Below are 19,757 nucleotides of genomic sequence, written 5' to 3' on the forward strand. Positions count from 1 at the left end.
TGACAAGAGGGAGGGGAGTTGCCTGATACCAATTGAAAGGATTTTTTTGGATTCTCAAAGCTCCTTTGATATGTAAGGTTTTAAAGTGTGCCAGGATCATAGAGATCTTGATGGCTAACTCCCCTACTTTCTAAATGAGTCAACTGAAGCCTGGAGAGGTTAAGTAACTTGGACAAGTGATTAATCTTCTTAGGAGAAAAACCAGAATTCTAAAGCTTGCTGCCATTTGAATTCTTTCTGATTTTTGGATTTTCAGCAATATTAGCTGCACAGAGCCTTTTTTTCTACCTAGATATGCAGAATTGGAGAGAGTCAGCAGCTGACGTCAGCTCTCCTGACTCCTAACCTAGTTAGGTTTTCCCATCGTATCACGCTTCTTCCTATAAGTAAACACTTTTCTCGTGGCCGCTATATTTACTTAACATACTATACAGCAATAACAAATGTGTCGTGTAGAACTCCAGCCCTACAGGATGTTACTAGAACAGGGTAATGTGGAAAAAGAAGTTCTGTATTTAAATAAATTTATGAGTTAAGCAGGTTTATTTATTGCAGTATTTCTCAGAGCCCTTAATAAGCTATTTTTCATTATAAGTTGTAAAATATAGGAGGTGGTTAGATATAGGATACAGTGTTTTCCGAACTTATCTGACCCTTGGGGCTAGTGTTCTGGGAAATGCCGTATTAAAGGCCTGAATTTTCACACTTTTCCAAGGCTGAACAGCCACCCTGTGATTCAATTCTGCCCTTTTCTTTGGTGTCTTTCCGGATCTCCATCTTTTAATTCTTACCTTCAATTCTCATTCTGTCTCTCATCCCTCTATTTCCCCAAGTTTCCATATTTGATTGCTTTTCTGGTGATGGTGCTCTCCCTTGGCCTTTTTGTGTGTGGCCTTTATTTGCGGGTAAAGAGAGACGATGAGACAATGTTCCTGGCAGATTTAAGGAAGAAAGATCAGCTTGTGCTCACTCAGAAGGGCAAGATCAGCCTTGACTTAATTATATCTCTATGTCCCACACCCCAAGGTAGGCTTGTGCAAAAAAGCAGCATGTACAGATACCTTCAAGGGCTTGCCCATAAGTGCCACAAAAGCCACTATTCTACTCATTGAGTCCTCTTCATCTTTCCAGTCACAAGCCTGGCAGCAGAACCTCTCTGCAAATTACCCGATCATCAGAAGCCCCTCTCCTGACTTCAATTATCTCATGAGCAGATCTGTCTCAACTCAGCATTTAGTCTTTTCTCTCCTGACAAGCTGACACTCTGTCCAGGATAGCATTTATATTTTGACTGGAAGAATCAGCCTCCTTTATTAAGAGTTGCAGCAAATATCACTGAGTATGGGGCTGTCTTTTATCTTTCTAAAGTATTCTTCTGTGTTTTCTACTTTTGCCTTGCGTCTCAAAATTCTAGCAGTAGTTTTGAATATATTTTGCACATGGGTTGGATTTATCTTCACTCACAGTTTTCACACTCAAAATCTCCTTCTTTTCAAAGCTCTTCACAGACCTAATGGCAGAGTTGGGAGCATCACTGTGCTGCTTGTGTCGGTGAAAAGGTGTATGATTAACCAACATTAATGCTGATCCAATTAATTGAACACCCCATGACTTTTATCCCTCTCACACTTCTTTCCCTAACAGTTTTCACATTCAATCTGAGACTGAGGTGCACTTTATGCAAATTTCTCTTTTGAGGAATTTCAAGGATACTCATGTAGGCCTTTGGCTTCACTATAGAGGCCACAAAGCCAAACAAGCAATTTCAAAGGTCAGGTACGAAGTATTGACATGTGGAGATCTGGATAAACTTTATACTCATTAATGTTCACTTCAAATTTTGATCCTATCTATAAGAATAAATCAGAAAATGGATTCTGAAAAGCTGATGGTAAGTATGCTTTTAGTATTTTCTACTTCAATGACTTTCCTAGAGACATACGCAAACCCTTTCACTATTTTATATTGAATCAGACCTTCCTATGGCTGGTTCTTGTCACATAGTGCTGTGAGCTAGCAGCTGATCATTTCTCATTTTTGAAAGTTTTGCTGTACCTTGGGATGTGTCAGTTCTGAACGTATGCTCTAATTGGCACACAGGCAGAGAACTGTGACCAACTGACAGAATATCCCGTGTACCCCCTCAACCAGCCTCGCTTTTCGGACTCACTAAGTGGTGCTATCTGCTGCCTACTCATAAGCCGCTGCCACAGGTGTAATTGAAGGAAATGTAGCAGACATGATGCCTGATCTGATAGTACTTAGATCCAGGAAAGAAGAGGCTAAATAAGATTACTCCTACTGCAAACCTGAGAATCAGGTAGCCTGATAAGTACTACCTGGCTGGCCCTTAGTTTAAATAAGTTACTCGTTTGGGCTCAGGTATCACATCAAGGTGTTAAATTTAATCTCTAAAGACTTATGTGGTTTGGACTCAGAATGTTCTTATGTATCCAACTTCTTTCGCTTTTCATGGTGCATCCAAATTCTGTAACTGACCCAGATTTAAGGACTTGGGCTGCACCAAAGGGCAAGTTGAGGCAGAGACAAGATTTAAGTTCAGAATGCCTCCAGTTCTGCTCTGGCTATTGATGGCACAGCCTTCCCAACTCTCCTGGTTTCCTGTCTTACCTGGGTTCTGAATGAAGCCTAAAACCCTTGGACAGTACAGCTTCAGACTTTCAACATGAGAATCCAGGGTTTAAGTCTGTTCAAGACAATGTCTCTGTTCCTTTCTTCTATCATAACAGATACTCCGTATGGGTGGCCCTCTGCCTTCCTGAAATTCCCAGCACATAGTAAGTGTAATGTTGGGATACTTTCAGCCACAAGCAGCAGAAAACCCAACTCAAAACAACTTAAATAAGAAGGACATTTATGATCTTATATCAGAATTCCTGAAGTGGGCTGGCTCCAAGGTGGGTCAAGCCAGAAGTTCAATAACTTCATCAGCTACCCATGTTCAGTTACATCTTCCTGCTTTGACACAACTGCTCTCACAGATGCAAGAGCACTGCCCTAGTTCTAAGAGTCATACTCAATGGAAGAAGAGAAACCATTCCGTCCCACCTCCCACCCTGTACCAGGTCATATTTTAGGAAAAAGCAACTCTTTCCTAGAAGCCATCCTATCACATTGACTAGAACCAAGACATATGACCAATCCTAATTCAATCACTGGCAAGAGGAATGGGACCACCATGTTTGGTATAAAACCGTGGTTCATACTCCTGGCAGTGTATTTGGATATCTGGAGCTAAGTAGGAAACTTCTGAAAATACCAATGCCCTGGACCAACTTCAGACATTCTGATTTTTAATTGGCCTGGGGAGGAGGCCCAAACATGGATATTTTTTAAAGCTATCCCCAGCAATTCTAATGTGCAGCCAGGATTAAAAAGCACTCACTTAGATTAATCACAATGTATCCCTCAAACACATCAGGGAGAAATGAAATCAGAGGTCAGGCAGGAGGACAAGAGGAAACGGCTCTTGGACAGGCATCCCATAGACAACCAAAACACGTTTGTTGAATTTCTCCAGAGAAGATATGCAAATTGCCAACAAGCACATGAAAAGATACTCAGCAGCACTAATCATTAGAAAAATACAAATCAAAACCACGAGATACCACCTCATACCCATTAGGGTGGTTACTATAAAAAAATCAGAAAATAACAAGTGTTGTCAGAATAGGGAAGAACTGGAACCCTTGTGCACTGCAGGCAGGAATGTAAAATGGTACAGCCTCTGTGGAAAACAGTATAGTAGTTCCTTGAAAAATTAAAAATAGATTTACCATATGATCCAGCAATTCCACTTCTGGGCAGATACCCTAAAGAATTGAAAGCAGGGTCTTGAATAGATATTTGTTCACTCGCATTCATAGCAGCATTATTCACAATAGCCAAAAAGTGGAAGCAACTCAAGTGTCCATCGACAGATGAATGGATAAACAAAATGTGGTAAATACATACAATGAAATATGATTCAGCCTTCACAAGGAAGGGAATTCTGACACGTGCTACAACATGGAAGAAACTTGAGGACATTATGCTGGGTGAAATAAGCCAGTCACAAAAAGACAAAAACTGTGTGATTCCACTTAAGCATCAAGTACATAGAGCAGTCAAATCCATAGAGACAGAAAGTAGAATGGGAGTTGCCAGGGGCTGGGGGAGCGAGAAATGGGGAGCTGTTATTTAATGGGTACAGAGTTTCAGTTTTGCAAGATGAAAAGAGTTCTGGAGATTGATTGTACAACAATGAATATGCTTAACACTGATCAACTGTACACTTAAACATGGTTGAGATGGTAAATTTGATATTATGTGTATTTTACCACAATTTTTTTAAAAAAATGTTGATTAGATGTAGAGCTGAGAAAACCACTTGCCTTCTGTACTAGTGACTAGGTGGCGGCAGGACAAAGGTGAGGAAGCTGCATAGGGCAAGAGAACCCTGAAACATATTGTGTTTCTTGAAAGGCAGTGAATTCCAAATTCCAATGATGTTCCAAAAGCGGGGGGAGTGGAAAATAAGAGAGAAATTCCAGGAATAGACCACACCTAGTTAGTTATCAGCCTTTTGGGGAGCCCCTGCCAGATGTCCTTTGGCAAAATGCCCTGCTGAGCGCCTGAGAAGGTGAGGCAGCCCAAGGCCCCGTCTACTGCAGGCCTCAGTGGGGGTTTGGCAAGAGGCAGGAAGAGCAGATGTCTACTCACCTCTCACTTTTCTATTCTAATGAAGCCTCAGGGACTCGGCAACCCCAACCGCTGGTGATCACAAAGTATCTCACATTGGCTTAGGGATATGTATGAGTATTGATGCTTACATTTGAATGTGTCTGATGTAGAAGGAATTTATAGCCCTTACAGTAAGATAATAAAGCTCTACTTCAAAGCACTGACTTGGTATAAGCTGGAAGCTCTCCAGCCCCATCAGATTCCCTTCCTGCATCCCCACTTCCAGTATAAGCCATCTGCTCCATTTCTCCCTGTTCACCTCTCCCCAAGGGGTCTGGACAGCATACTCCATAGACTGATGAAAAATGCCAACTTTCCCCATCCTCCACCATCACCTCTACCACCTCCTTAGCTTACTGCCTGTTTTTCTCAACACTTCTCAAGACAGAGTTTGTGAAAACTGCAAACAGCCATTGATGATTAAGTAGCTACGAACTAAAATATTTATTTCCTTTTTGCAATTACTGATTATAGCTCTTAGCTGTTTAACCCACCCATTGTTAAGTGTGTTGCTCAGGAATATGCTATCTGACTCCCACTAGGTTCCTGTAGATAACATCTCCGTAGGGTCTGGGTCACCATGGTAATGGGTGTTTGAGCTGTTCTTCAGGAATTAGAACCCCTTTGGCCACTCCTGGCAAGTTGAGACCACCAACTTATCAACTGGGCCTGCACAGATATCCAATATGCGATCTTTTGACTCAAGAGGCTAAAAACTCCACCCTCAGATCATGCCAATGCCGCCATTTTGTGAGCATGCTTCCTATAAAGAGGCATGGAGTCTGACTACACTTGTGCAGATCAAGAACCTCACCTCTCCCCACCTCCAATCACCTCTCTCTACATTTCAGACCACCTTGCCCGCTATCCCATATATATCCGTGAGTCCCTGTTTTCGGGGAAGTGGATTTGAGACACATACTCTTGCTTCCAAACATGGCTGCCTTATGATTAAAACCCTCTCTCTGCTGCACCCTCCTTGTCTTGGTGTTTGGCTTTCCAGGCGGTGGGCAGAAACGAACCTGGTGTGGTAACATAATGTAATTAAATATTTTGGTTTAAAGGGGTTTTTCTTTGGGTTGTTGCTGATGTAGTGCTAAGATAAAGAAAGACTTTAGTTTTCAAATCATGTTTCTGGAAGTCCACCTGACCTAGAATTACCTGGGACAGCTGTTAAAAATGAAACTTGCCGGGTGGTAACCCAGACCCAGAGCACCAGAATCGCTGGGAGTGGGGCCAGGAAGCTGCCTTTTAATAAGGATCCCAGGTGATTCTTAAACCACTGAGGATTGAAAAAGGGGTCTTCAAAGGAGGCTTGCCAGAGATAAGCCGCCAAGTGAATGATCTTGACCTAAACAAGTATGGAGGCAAAGAAGGAAACATTTATCAATGATTTCCTTTTAGGTATCTTGTTTATAAATTATGTCACTTAAACTTTACAATAGTACTACAAAATTAGGTATGTTATAATATCTACTTTAATGTTGATCAACGGGAGACTGAGCAACATTAAGTGACTTGTCTAAGAACTCCAAGAAACTGGAACTTGAATCCACTACTAACGGAAAGCCCACTGCTGTGTCAACTCCCGGAATCTGTCTATTTTTGCATTTGTCAGTAAAGCCTAAAGGATGAAGAGCTGATGAAAGTCAAATGGCTGTCTCATATTCACAACTTCAGGCCCTGTATTCATTGAAGTCCATTATACCAAGATGCCATTATGTCTGTAATGAAAGCCCTTCACTCAATAACAGGCTCAGAGTCCCTCAGGGCACCTACTTCTTTCATCATTTAAAATAGACACAAATAACTCCTCCTTGTGGAGTCTGAGATCTGACAAAAGGGAGTGACACACCCTCAAATAAGGAAGAACTAGCCAAGTCCAAGGGTGGGGTCTGATAGCAAATTTTCCTTTCAGATCACACTTGAGCTTGGATCAGCTGTCATTTTCCTTCACCAAGAAGAGTTCTACTTTCTGAGCTCTGTGCAGTCAATGCCTGTTCCTTTTCATCCTCCGCTTAAGAGAGGCTCAGGCAGACACGGTTCTTGGGAAGGAGATCCTGTGTTTCACCAGGCAGTCAGCCAGTCAGAAAGTCATTCCACAAAGGTTTGGTAAGCTGCAACTCTGCAAAGGTTAAAGATGGATAAAGTATCACACCTACTCCCAGTGGGAGTCCAGTGGGAGAAGCAGATCACTAGACAGTCTGTTTTAATAGTTCTGGATTTATGATTTATGCACAATGAGTTTGGGAAGCACTGTGGAGCACTGATTAATCACAGTGACCCAACCCAGGACTGGGCAGTGGGAGAGGGCAGGGAAGGCTTCCTGGAGGAAATGATGTCTATACAGAGGTTAAGAGGGGTGAATAGGAGCGACCAGTTGAAAGGGGCTTGTATAAGGGAGAATGTGGGCAAAGGCAAGGAGGGAAGAAATAATACAGTGTTTAGACCGAAAGAGCAAAGCTGCATCTACCGCAGAGACCTCCATCAACCATTTCCATATGGCTAAGTCAGCATGTTACTTTGCAGCAGATTTCTTCCAAAGACATTATTTCCCCAAAGTTCTTTTCACTGTTGCTGCTTGTGCTTTTCCTGACCAGCCAATTGACTCTAAAATTAGTAGAAAGTTAAGGCCCGATGGAAACTAGACTGGACTCCTAAGAAATGAAGCTGGGGGAAGATTATTGTAACAAGGCTTTTAAATAACACCTCAGATGCTGAAATTCTCTCTCCAAAAGCAAGTGATATAACTTAGTGCATGAGAGCATGGACAGATGGATCTAGACACCACTCAGTGTGTGCCTTCTCGTAAGTTATTTAAACTTTCTGAGCCTCACTTTTGTCATCTGTAGCATGGGAGCATTAGTATCTACTTTAAATGAATGAGAGAATGCTTGTGGCAGATGACTGGCACATCAATGGTCATCGTTATTCATATTCATTGCCAAGAAACGTATCATTACACAACAAGATCAAGTGTGAATAAAATGAGATTCATTTATCATAATAATTGATCCACTACCTAGAATAAAAACTGCAATTTTGGTGTTAGAAGGGAGCTTAGGGCCATGTGGCCCACCTTTCCCTCCCCTGCAGAAATCTCGTTTTTTCTATTTTAAGTTTAGAGAGTTCAAATTCCACTTTCCACCTGCATTCAATAATTTCTTGATGTTTGGACATTCTATTGGGAGGATATTTTTAGTTGAAGAGGCTGAAACTATCTTATTTGATCATTATGGGGTGAATGAAAAGGGTAAAGCTGTATGTTGATGTTATCTTTAGAAAGTAGAAACATTTCTTGAACAGTGTATTGACTCGGACGGAAGAGATTCCCCGTTAATTCAAAACACAGCCCCCTTGAGGTATGAAATGCTTTGGCTTGGCCAAACAATAACAAAAGAGAAGGATCACCTCTTTTTGCCTAAATCTGAATTTTAAGCTACATATTTTGTCTTTCAGAGCAGGCCCAGCTCCACAGAAACATTCTCCCATATTTCTTTTAATCACTTCCTCATGAGAACAGATTTTTATGGATTGGGAGTCTATATTAATACAAATCTGAAGAGAAACAGAGGAATCTGAGCCAACTGACTATTCCCATGTAAAATGCCTCCACGTGTTTAGAAATTGACTGAAAAGGCTGAGAAAACTGATAAGAAGTCACGGAAATAAAAGTCTGTGGAATTACAATAATGAACACAGGCCTGGTGGAGCATTAATGATAACACATTACAAATATAATTAGCTGTCTTTTGAACTTTAAGGAATAATCACAATCCAAGTATGTGATAACCAATGAAAATCACATAGCACAAAATCAAGTGTGATTCCTTACAAAAGAGTAAAACCCAGCTGTTCTCTGAATTCTCAATCATGCATTTGTAATAGAATCACGAACTATAAGCCCAAAGGCTAGGAATAATACAATAGGTACCAAGTACCTCGATCCTAGATGAAAGTGTTAGACCGCTGTCTTAGGTTGGGTTCAGGACTGACTATGTAATTTGCAGGGCCCAGCTAAAAATGAAAACATGGCGCTCCTTGTTAAAAAATTATTAATAATTTCAAGATGGCAACAGCAGAGCATTAAACCAGATACAAGCATTTCACAGGTCACACTCCCATGAAGTTGCGTTCTTCCTGTTGTAGACCCTAGGACTATGGTTTACTTGGGAAGTAATTCCAAGAAGCATCCATAGGAGGAGCACAGAAGTGAGACAGAGAAGGGTAGGAAGTCAATTTAGGGTGTGTTAATAAGTAGGTTACCACCGCACTCAGCAACAGCTCAGTCCCACTGGGGACTTCTAGGAGATAGTGTAGAATATGCCTCAGAGTGGTCCCAGTTGAGGAAGTCGGGTAATGGAATCTCCAACTCCCACTCATCATTGGTTGATGACTTCTCCAGAGAGTGTTAACTTCAAGGCGTCCTGAGTTTTCCTGTTCCCAGGCTGATCATGTTCCCCCAGGTAAAGAGTCAAAGGCACTAACAGTAGGACATCATGAGTGGGCAGCCATGAGGGCCAAGGGGCAGGGCACCGAAATTGTCTGCTACAGTCCCCTTGGCAGGGTATGTGGACAGATTAAAAAACTGGCATTAATCACCCTCAGGTTATAAAAGAGTCATGGTAGAAGAGGCTGGAGAAAAGTGGACACTAATTCAAAAAGATATATGCACCTCTATGTTCATTGCAGCGTTATTCACAATAGCCGAGACTTGGAAACAACCTAAGTGCCCATTGGTGGATGAATGGATAAAGAAGATGTGGTATATATACACAACGGAATACTACTCAGCCATAAAAAAGATGAAATCTTGCCATTTGTGACAACATGGATGGACCTTGAGGGCATTATGCTAAGCGAAATAAGTCAGAGGGCGAAAGCCAAATACCATATGATTTCACTCATACATGGAAGATAAAAAAACAATAAGAAACAAACACATAGACACAGAGAATAGTTTGGTGGTTACCAGAGGGGAAGTGGGGAGGGGGGAGGGCGAAAGGGGTAAAAGGGCCCAGGTGTACAGTGACGGATGGCAATTAGACTTTGGGTGGTGAACACGATGCAGTCTTCATAGAATTCAAAATATAATGATGTACACCTGAAATCTACATAATGTTATAAACCAATGTTACCTCAATAAAAATTAAAGGAAAGAAAGAGAAAGTGGAATATTTTGGAGAAATTTTCAGCGTACAGCAAATTTCCAATACCCACCTCCAAACAGGAAGACAAAGGGATTCTCTTCTTCACCTTAAGCTAAGTGAGAATGGGAGTTCTAGAGGACCACTCAAAGAACTTGCCAACTTTCCATGGGGTTAGAGATCACAGGGGCTCATTTCTAAAACATGCCTGTGAAAGCCAAAGGCCGGAGTCTGGCTGATGCTGACAGGATGAGGAGGAGGGCACTGCACTGGGAGTGAGCGGCGCTTCTAGCCACTACAGGCAAAGGTGTATATTTCCCAGGGACTATATGGGGGACCTATAGTCCTGCAGAAGGGAGCCGGTTTGCAATAGCAAGTCTCACCAAAAGGTCACTTGGAAGAGCAGACAACCTCCAGTGACGATGGCGGGGGCGGGTTGCTCCAGAAGCCCAGGAGCCGAACTGGGAGCCATAAGGGACCAGCTGGAGGAGAGGATTTGCCTGTGTGGTAGCCAGCCTCCAAGATAGCCCCTAAGATCTCTGCTTCCTAGTATTCACAATCTCATGCAGTCCCCTCCCATACCATATCAGGGGTAGTTTGCGTGACTGCTATGAACTGATTGTGTCTCCTCAAAATTCATATGTTGAAGCCCTAATCCCCGTGGTGATGGTATTTGGAGATGGAGGGAAAGAAAGAGGAAGAGCGAGTACTTGCGAAGAGTTGAAACAGATGAATGTGGCTAGAGTTTGGAGAACAGGGTTGGAGGGGGCAAAAAGTGAGACTTAGGAGGTAACCAGGGTCAGACCACGCTGGCTGGAGTGTGGAGTAAGAGCAAGGGGAGACATGGACATGTTTAAGCGGGGATTTAACATGAAAGCTTAGATTATCCCCTAGAGCTTGAATTTCCAGCAATATATCTCGCATAAACATATGATATTTGGGGAGATGAAATTTCTCCTTAATTCAAGGCTTTGCAAGCCCCAGCAGGCTGGAGGAGACTTCCAGGACACAGTGATACAGGGCTTGGGTCAGAGAACATGCCATCAACTTTGGGTAGGTATACAGTAAGGGACAAAAGTAGAGGGAAGTCATGGAACCAGAGGGAGGAAGGCAGGACAACGTCGGAGACTGGATGAGAAAAGCAGAAACCTCAAGGGGGTTGGTCTAAGAACCAAGGAGGGTGCCAAGGAAACGGTTGCCCTGATAGCTCAGGACCGTAATCCACACTTTCCGGCAGCTGTGGGTCATCTGATTAGTACCATTCTCGGGTACAAGAATCAGTGTTTCCTAAGGTGTTTTCCTGGGAATTAAGGAAAATGTTCTGCAGTGAAGGAAGCTGCAGGAAATGCTGTACAATGTGGTCTCTTCTTAGACAAACATGACGAGCGTACCTTAGCTTATTAAAGGCTCTGAGAAGTCCTCAAGGAAAGGTAACTCTTTTGTTTTAACTTAGCATTTTGCAAACGTTTTGACCATGGAACCCTCTTTTCCTTGGCAATGCCTATTTAGATCTTGCAGATGTCACGTTTTGTGGAAACACTGTTGAAAACATGGATGTGGGCTTTAGACTTATAAGATTCTGGACTAACTGGAGAGAATCCTGGCCCTCCTGGAACCAGAATCCTTCTTACTCAAGGAGATAAATTTCCTTAGCAGCTGTTGAGTGAGGCCAGGGAATTGGTGTTCCCAGGGTTCTCTGTTGGGCCTGAACCTTGGGGGAGGCAAGTGGAAGATATCTAAGACATCACTGGGAAACTCTTATCTTCAGTGATCCATACATTCTCTGTAGGTAGAGGCGGGTTCCTGGCAGCAGGACCCTCCCTTCCTTCTTTCCATAAACGCTTGTAGTCATCTTGAATGAGCTGGACTTGGCAGGGTATAAGCATAAAATAACTTTATTCTTTCTTCTTCTGTCCCTTCAAACCACTTCATGGTCTCATTTTTCCTTGCCTGAGGATGGAATCATGGGCATGTTCCATGGCTTTCTTAGTCATTCTTAGAAAATAAATGAAAAGCCCCTTGTTTGGGCATTAAAAAATAAAGTCCATTTAATAATCATATAATTCTCATCTAGTCTAGTATAAAAATCAGAACTCTAGATTTTTATCCAATTAAGATTTCTTCTCTTCTCTAGTTTGGACCTGGCCCAAGCCAGGAGGCAGGAGTGAGGGTATAGTCAGTTTCTTTTCTCTTTCCTCACTCCCTCTGCTTCCCCACTAATGAACTGCTGTTTATACCTCTGCAAGGCTGGGTCCAGGGAGAGGGGATTCAGGACAAGGACACAGCCTCACTCAGTTGGGCTGCTGTGATCCTGCTGCTGGGCTCTCTGGATGGCAGGTGCTTTCTGTCATGGTGAGCTTTTGAAGACCCCTCAGAGATCTGCCCTCCTACTCCCCCTAGTTGCTCATGACCCCTGGGCCTCCCCTGTCCACCACCTCTGCCTGGGTCACATTACCCCTCTAAGTAGGCCTCTTAGGGAGAGTTGCATTTAAGCAAATCCCAGGCCAGCTGCCTTCAAATCCAGCTCCTAGAAGAACATAGTGGAAATGCAGCTGACCCTCAAGGCATCCAGTCTTCACTCCACTACAAGGCAGGAGCAGTTCCAGCCATGTTCTCTCACTTCTGGATCCCTTGGCAAGAGTCAGACACCACTGCCCGTGACCCCAAACCCCCAGCTCTTCAAGTGGTTCTCTTCAAACTCCTCTTCCTTGACTTGAAGCCCATTCTTTCCTTGCTTGTGGGGTTGGAATACCCAGCACACTAAAAATTATCCCCCCAAAAATCCTCCTTCTAGGATACATTATTCAAATTCAGTCTCGAAAAAGTAAGTATAGGTGATCAGCTGTCTTAAGATGCCCTGCGTGGGTGAACCAGAACCCTCCACCATCTTGGGGACACTTGACACTATTGTGTTGCCCTCAGCTTTGGGGAGCTCAGCTGAAACCAAGCCAGCAAAAGTCTCATTTTTAACATCCCATTATTTACAATTCTCTGCCTCCGAAAGTTTTAGTCTAAAGTTTGAAAGTTTGCAACATCACTGCAGTTTGATACAGGCATAATGCATTGATAATATACCAGATGCTATAGAGATAACAGCACCCCTACCTTTGATGGAAGCTCCTAAGATTATAACCTCTAGAGGTCTCATATTCCCTAATTTAAAATGTCTAACTTCTCCCCATTCCATGTCATTGTCTCGCACTACTTGGTTTTAATAAGCCTTTGTTGTTATTAATGACGATATTTATTTTTAAACATATATCTTCTATATTTTTACTTTTTATTTTACTTTATTGATTTTTTTTGCTGAGGAAGATTCACCCTGAGTTAACATCTGCACCAGTCTTCCTCTATTTTTTAGTATGTGGGCCACCAGCACATCGTGGCCACTAACAGAGGGCTGTAGGTCTGCACCTGAGAATTGAACCTGGGCCGCTGAAGCAGAGTGTGCTGAACTTAACCACTAGGCCACTGGGGCTGGCCCAATATATCTTTTAATTTTGATGGATAGAAGATAAATGAGGCTTTGTATTAGTTTTCTATTGCTGTATAACATACTATCCCAAAATGGCTCAGAAAAACACGTATTTATTACCACACAGTTTCTGTGGGTCAAGAATTCAGGAGCAGCTTAGCCGAGTGACTCTGACTTAAGGACTCTCATGAGACTGCAGTCAAGCTGTTGGCTGGCCATGCAGTTTCATCGGAGGGTGTGAAGTGAACGGGGGTGGGGAGTGAAGATGGCTGCTTCCAGGCTCACTCACGTGTTTATTAGCAGACTTAAATCCCTCACCAGATGGACCTTTTCATAGAGCTGTCTCATGACAAGACAACTGGCTTCCCTCAGGGTGAGCAATCCAAGAGGGAGCTAGAGAGAGTGTGGCCAAGATGGAAGCCACAGTTTTTTATAACCTAATCTCAATATGATATCCACCACTTCTGCTGTATTTTATTCTTTAGAGTAAGCCAGTGAGTCCAGCCCGCGTACAAGGAATTACACAAGGGTGTGAACCAGGAGGCAGAGATCATTGTGCGTGTGAGGGGGGAGGGGGGTGTCATTTAGAGGCTTCCTATCACAGCTTCATACTGGTAAATTAATAATATTGGAAGATACTAATATTCTAATCTCAGAATCTTCAAATCTTATTAATATATACTCCTGATGGCAGAAAAAAATTCCAACTAGCCCAAGGCTGTATGTAATCTTCCAAATTTTAAACTCACATAGCACTATTTTATAAAAGAGTAAAATTTGGCAGTCGAATGCTACATACACCTGGCCATAACATAACCTGTAATTGTGGTTATGAGCTCCTTCAAAAGCTGTAGTAAATTGGATACACCATTTGTCACTCTTCAATGAAAATATCTTTATGAATATGACCTATTGCCACCTGTCAAAAAAAATGACTAAAATATTTGCCAGCAAGATGAATTAATAATTTAGGTATTTTAAATATCTTATAACTCCATATTTGTTACAAACCCAAACTACAAATTATATCGTTTTGTTAAGTAATCATATACTATTCTTTCTTCAGCTGTGTGTAGCCGTTATTTATTTATTATATTCCATCTATTTCCAAATGGAATTTGTGACAGTTAAAATCATGCAAATTTCAGCTTTATAGTACTTCTTATTTTATATCATTATATTCTTCACAAATGATTCAAAATTCATTTCCCCCTTGATTCTTATAATAAGTCTGTGATATAGTTGAGACAGGTGTAATTATCTCCACTTTTAGAAGTAAGAAAACAGTTTTAGAGAATTTCCCCAAATCATACAACTTGTAAAGAGCAGAATCAAGGCGCAAACCCAACTCTGGTGCATTTCTCACTACTCAATCTGAACCCCATTCATGCCAGTTTCTTTAAGCACAATGATTACCCTTCATGTGCATTACTTACAGAGCTTCCTCAAGAACTAGCGAAAGTCTTTGTCCCTGTTAAATCTCCTATAACAAACCGAGTATACCACGTAGAACATTCACTTGGCGAAAACAATTCTGTAAGAACCTGTTTAAACAAGTTTCTTTCCCTTCTTTTTTCCTTAAATAAGCAAGGAAAGGCAAACCCTCCCCCATATTAGAAAACACCACTTGGATTTCCTCCTGAAACCAGACAGCTTCTGAGTAAACACCTTCCTTCTTCAATCCCAGAAAGCTCCCACGTGGAAATGACTTCTACCCTTCCTGACAGAAATTCTCGTACTCCTCATGGTACCATTTGCTCCTGTAAAAAAGTATCATGCCCCTGAGAAGAAGAAGGAAAAGTGAAAAGTTTTTAAGATGCCTATTATTCATGGAACAAGTACTGATTTTAAGAAGGGAAGGAACACCAAAGTTTCACTGTGACTTGAGAAGAAATGAAATTTAATAATTAAAAATTAAAAAGGAAAATTATATCATTTTCCCTCTCTCTGAAGAATTTCTTTTAACAACATGATTCAAAATGTGCAGAGTACTTAGTTCAGTCAGGGTTTTTTTGAGCTATATCGTTTATGGGACATTGGGTTAAGAGCCAAAGGAAATACAAGTTTGAAAAAGTCCATTTCAATTGTGAAGTAAATTATTATAAAATTCTGAAAGGTAGAAATTTTCTTATGTCCAACTTTGCAGGTGACAAAACTTAGGCTCAGAGAGGTCCAGTTACTTGTTCGAGGCACATAGTTTGGTACAGAGCCAGTTTTTGAGCCTAAGCTGTGTAATTCTGGAGCCATTTGCTTATCCACCAATCTCTTCCTATATATAAATAATTAAAAAACAAGGTAGGGTTTGATAAGTACTGGGATTAAAGTATTACAAAAGTGTTGGGGAGGAAAAGATTGATCCTGACCTAAAAAAGTTTTGGAAAAAGTGAAATTTACCCAAACTTTGTGACCTTGAGCAAGTTACTGAGCCTCTTTCAACCTCAGAATTTGATGGATGGATAAAGAGGAAAAGGACATTCCAGGAATAGGGACCAGCTTGAGCAAAGAACAGAAATGACAAAGACAAGTTCCAGCAGAGTGTAAGTAAAATATATGGGCTGGAGGCAATGTAACAGGAGACGGTTTTGGAAAGGTATTTTAGGGTTGTATCTTGGAAGATTTTGATTACCAGTCTAAAGATCTGATATCTTATTCCCTAGGAAATAGGAAGCATTGAATACTTTTGGCAAGGAGGTGACATGCTATGATTGATGTCCTCTGAAATTTACGAGAGCTTCATTGTCTAGATTCTGTGGCTAAGTGCCGGAGTTAAAATGTTTGCCTCCACATGGCTCATCTTGTTTGTAATGATTCTGCTGTGTTCTGGGTTGAAGGAGTGGTGTGAAATAATGGAGGAGAAGGCATTCTGGACCATCCAAAGGAAAGTGGATTGCTAAATTCAACATTTAATGACAGTCTGAAGTGGAGAGTCTGGGAGACAATAAGAGATGAGTTTGGAATGGTAGATTATGGAGATGACTCAGAGGTGTAGACTTTCCCATCAGCAATTGGCACCCCCTGAAGAGTTCCAAGTAAGGCAGTGACAACATAAATAAAGTTGTGAGTAGGGAAATCAGATGCAGTTGTCTTAAATTAGTTTCTGTTTGTGCCTGCTCACAAGCCACTTCGTCATTTACCCATCTTGTCATTCAAAAAGCAAAGATTGACCCCACCCCTTGTGAGTACCTTTGTCATACAGATGCTGATACGTTTCATATCCACTTATTAGATTCTATTTTACCTCACTTATTCCTTCTCCAAAGCTCTTCCTTTCTTTATGTGGATCCAAGTTTCTGACCTATGTAATTTTCCTTCTCTCTGAAGAACTTCTTTTAACATTTCTTGCAGGGCAAGTTTGCTGGCAAAGCACTCTCTGGTTTAGTTTGTCTGAGAAAGTCTTTATTTCTCTTTCACTTCTGAAGGATAATTTCCCAGGGTACAGAATCCTAAGTTGGCGTTTTTTTCTCTCAACACTTTAAATATGTCACTCCACTCTCTTCTTGCTTGCATGATGTCTGAGGAGAGGTCAGATGTAATTTTCATCTTTGCTACTCTATAGGTAAGCTGTTTTTTCCCTCTGGCTTCTTTCAGGATTTTTTCTTTATCTTTGATTATCTGTAGTTTGAAAATAATATGCCTAGGTGCAATTCTTTTGGTATTTATCCTGCTTGATGTTCACTGGACTTTCTGGATCTGTGGTTTGGTGTCTGGCATTAATTTGGGAAAATTCTCAGTCATTATTATTTCAAATATTTCTTCTCTTCCTTTCTCTGTTTCTACTCTTTCTGGTATTTTTATTACATATATGCTATAGATTTTGTAGTTGTCCTACAGTGCTTAAATATTGTATTCTGGGATTTTTTTCCTCAGCCTTTTTCTGTTTGCTCTTCAGTTTTGGACATTTCTATTGAGATATCCTCAAGCACAGAGATTCTTTCCTCAGCCATGTCCAGTTTACTAAATAAGCCTATCAAGGGCAATCTTCATTTCTGCTGCAGTGTTTTTTTATCTCCAGCATTTCTTTTTGGCTCTTTCTTAGAATTTCCATCTCTCTGCTTACGTTACCCATCTGTTCTTGCATGCTGTCTACTTCTTCCATTAGAGCCCTTAGCATGTTAATCATAGTTATTTTAAATTCCTAGTCCGATAATTCCAACATCTCTGCCACATTTGAGTCTGGTCTGATGCTTGCTTTGTCTCTTCAAACTGTGTTTTTGCCTTTTAGTATGCCTTGTAATTTTTTGTTGAAAGCTGGACACAATATACTGAGTAAAATGAACCCCTGTAAATGAGGTTTCAGTAAGGTGGTGATAAGTGGTGGGGAGAGGGGAAGCATCTTATAGTCCTATAATTAGGTCTCAGCCTTTTAGTGAGCCTCTGCCTCTGGACTTTGAACTTCACACATGCTATTCAATTTCCCCCTACCCTTTTAGTGGGCAGGATGGCTAGAGTGGGCTGGAGTTGTGTATTTCCCTTCTCGCACATGGAAGGCTAGACCCAGCTGGGGCTGCGTATTTCCCTTCCCCCAGATCATTTAGGCTTTGATAAAACACCAGCAGATTGTCTCTGCTTAAATAGTTCTCCTGAGAGCAGATCTTGTTAGGAAGAACAGAATGCTCAGGTATATTTCTTTCCAAACGGTTCCTTTTCCCCTCCCCTTGCTGGAAGCACGAGGGGATTTTTCTCTGATATTCACTGTGAGGACCTTGCAGAGACCCTGGGGGCAAAATTCACAAAAGTGTGGGAGGTCCCACACTTACCTACTTTATCTTCTTAGCACTTATCACTACCTGACATATATATGCATTTGTTTATTTATATGTTATTTGTTCACTTTCTTCCCTCCCATCACTTGAATGAAAGCCTCATCGAGGCATGGACTTTTTCTAGCTTATTCACTCACCGCTGTGTCCCCACTGCTTGAAATAAGCAGTGCCTGGCACATTGTAGACACCCATTAATAACAATTTGGTAAGTAAGTGAATGTCTAAATGTTCTCAACCTATCCATATGTTAAAGAAGGTGCCACTTCAGGGCCATAGAGTTATGTGGGGAAATGTTCCAAATTTCAACTCAAGGATAACTTGCATGCGTTTGGAATACAGCAAAACATAAACATTCACAGAATGCATATTATGTGCCCAGCAGGACGTTAAGCATTTTATCCCATGCAATCAACAGAGCAGCCAGAGAAAAAAAAAGTCAAGGCTTAAATCAGATCTAGTCCCTCCTCTGCTCAAAATCCTTTAATGGTTCCCATCTCACTCTGGGAAAAAGCAAAAGTCATCATAAAGGCCTACAAGGCCCCACATGATCTTTTCCCTCCCTGATTGCCCTCTTCCCCATCTCCTCCTGCTCTCTCTCTCTCTCTCGCTCTCCCCTCTACCCTCCCTGGCTCTTTCAGGTTACTCACACCAGGCTCACTCCCAGATCAGGGCCTTTGCCCTGGCTGTTCCTTCTGCCTGGCCTGCTCATTCCCTCAGCTGCCAGCATCATTTGCTCCTTCACCCCTTTCAGCTCCTTACTCACTTTCTACCTTCTAAGTGAAGACTTCCATGGCCACTCTATTTCAGATTGAAGGCATTGATCATCTCTCCTCATCTAGGACTTACATTTCATTTGTTTATTTTGTTTATTATGTCTTCTCCCCTTAGAATGAAAGAAGAGCAGAGGTTTTTGTCTGTTTTGTTCACTGCTATATCCCTAGGACCTAAAACAGTGCCTGGCACATAGTAGGTCCTTGGCAAATATTTGTTGTATCCTTGAGAGCTGACAAGGATACAACAATAACTCAAATGAATTCTGAGTCAATATTTCCCCCATTAATTTCAAACAAATCAAACTTCCAGCCTCTCTGCCCCTCATCTCAACCAAAAGTACTACCCCATCTCCCACCCTTTGAACAATTCATAAACCACAGGATAAGAGGCTTTGCTGGATTCTAAGAAACCTGGTCTTCTTATTCTTTTGAACAGCAAAGTGCTCAGAAACTCCTAGTAACATCTGAGCCTTGCATTGCCTTTGTAGTTGGCTGAGAGAAGTAGGTTAAAGTAACTGAGCTTTTTATCTGAACTATGAAAGCACTTTGAGTCATTGTTAGCCTTGGATTGGCCCTCCTTAGGAGAATTGTTGAGCAAAAGTACAAATAAGGTGTCTAGGGGATTCAAAGGGAGAGTCAACAAAGGCTACCAGGGAAAGTGGAGTATAGGAAGCTGTGTAGTTACTACGATGCCTGGGCCATCCTCCAGAAGGCTTAGGTTTGGACTGTGTGGCTGTATTTGAATCCAGTATTGGCAGTTGGTGATTGGCTCCCATCCTCCGCTCAGCCCCTATTTTCATTTCATGCACTTGCAATAATGCAACTTCACATTTCACAAAATTAAAGTTTTTGAACC

At 41.7% G+C, this 19,757-nt stretch overlaps 1 pseudogene; it reads left to right on the forward strand.

The window, feature by feature from the left end:
• Positions 1-1,870: 1,870 nt before the first annotated feature.
• The window catches only part of LOC106841589 (glyceraldehyde-3-phosphate dehydrogenase-like), a 38,845-nt pseudogene continuing 20,958 nt past the window's right edge, over positions 1,871-19,757 (forward strand).

The sequence above is a fragment of the Equus asinus genome, chromosome 8 (assembly GCF_041296235.1).
Source record: "Equus asinus isolate D_3611 breed Donkey chromosome 8, EquAss-T2T_v2, whole genome shotgun sequence".
NCBI classification, from domain to species: domain Eukaryota; kingdom Metazoa; phylum Chordata; class Mammalia; order Perissodactyla; family Equidae; genus Equus; species Equus asinus.